Raw genomic sequence first — 1987 nt, 5'->3', positions numbered from 1 at the left:
TTGTTAGGTTAATATGCCCACAACTGCCACGATAAAAATGTTTTGCCTATAGGTCAATGCAATGAATTTTTTCAAATACTTTTATGGATAGTTTAGTTTTTAATCTTATTTATTTAATTTTAACGAGCTAATGCTGCCAGCATAATAGCTGCCTTTGAGCCAGGAAGTCAGGAACGACCCGGAGCGGATTATTTGATTGACATCACAATATTAAGATATTTGAAGTACTTCATTTTTACTGTTATATTTACATCTATATCAATTTATAAATATTATAGTGATATATTTTTATTATTTTAAATACATATAGGTAATAAATTATAAAATATATTCTGATGCAAAAAAAATAAGGTGAAAAGATAAAGTAGGTAAAACTGGCAGCACAGATCTAAAAAAAAAATGTTACGTTCCTCTACACGTAATATTCTTTAAAATATTTCTTATGGTTATTATTCTGGGTTTAACACCCATTTCTGTGACTTTTTACAAAATGTAATGTACCGCCACGTCGGCGCCGTCATCTCGTTCTCGGTGACGGCGGCGGCGGTGGACAGATGCACTACTAAAGGCTCCCATTCACGGGTGCACCAATCCGCGGATTTGTCGCTGGCTGGCTAGTGTGTGGGCGATGACGGATTTGTCCACGGAAAGGTACGGCTCGGGTTCGGCTGTGCGTGAAGTGAATGGGATGCTTAACACCACAAAGCAAATACATTTAACACTATGTATGATTTCTATGCGCATTATCACTTTGGGAATACTGTATGTTATCACGATATAACGCACGCTGATATAGAAACAATTTAAAAATGGTGGATAGCATAGACCGTGGATACTCGTGCTGTCTTACCCACAGAGTAGGTAATATAGTAGTAAGAGACCGGACTTCCTTAGAATAAAAACACAAAGTTTGGATAATGAATCATTACCAACCTTTGTTACTTAAACCAGTCAGTGCTGCCAACATTACAAACACAAAATAGTGATGTACCAAAATAGTGATGTACCTAGGTATTATTTCATATCGATAATCGAGCCTCTTGTAATGGTTGACGTAGGTATACACTACAAGAAATCGTTACGATCATTCTGCATAGTTCGAACGGTATCGATAACTCGTAGCATGTATGTTATAAAACTGTACATTAACATATTTACAACGAATTATCGGTGCTCTTAGAACTGTGTAGTCTGGCCGTAACGATTTCTCTTTTTGTATATGGCTAAAGCTAGTCAGTTTTTAAATGCTTTTCTTTTTGTTTAACTACTATGCAGTTCCTATACGACTTGTTTTAGTATGTATGTCATCAATCCCCTTATAATTTAGAAGTTAATCAAAAAGTAAAACAGTTTTTGATCAATAAACGATTCGATATAAACAAAAACATTTTTTATTTAACAATATATATACATTTATATATATGTACTAGAATTTCCCGCGAGCTTTGCTTCACCTTAAAAGATTTTCCCGTGGGAAATATTTTTTCCCACTAACTCCCATTCCTGTAGGAATTTAGCAATTTCCTATTGTAACTAAGCTTTAAGTTAAGGTACCTACCTGCATGCCAAATTTCAAGCGTCTAACTTAGATTTGGTTTAGATTTTTCATACAAAAATAATATATTATCCCGCTAATTTCCGTTCCCGTGGGAATTTCGGAAATTTCTTTCTTAGTGCTCACCTACACTACCTAAGGAACCTACTTGCCAAGTCTCATCATTGTAGCTTGAGCCGTTTGGCCTGTACGTTGATGTCTATTCTATTCTATTCTGGTAGGGGGTGAAGTTCCTGTACGTGGCTCTCTCGAGTGGAACCTTTGTACATATTATCCCCTTGATTTCAGCAAAGTCCGGTCGTGTCGTGTGTACTTCTACAGCACATTGTAGGTGGAGTATTGGTCATATTATTATCTGTAGAACATGATGCACCTTGTTCTGTAAAATAATCAATTAAGAAATAGTTAGAAAAAAACATAGGTAAATGCCAC

This window comes from Plutella xylostella, chromosome 2 (genome assembly GCF_932276165.1).
Source record: "Plutella xylostella chromosome 2, ilPluXylo3.1, whole genome shotgun sequence".
In the NCBI taxonomy this organism is placed as follows: Eukaryota; Metazoa; Arthropoda; class Insecta; order Lepidoptera; family Plutellidae; genus Plutella; species Plutella xylostella.
The sequence above is the reverse complement of the archived record's forward strand: the minus strand, read 5'-3'. Positions refer to the sequence as shown.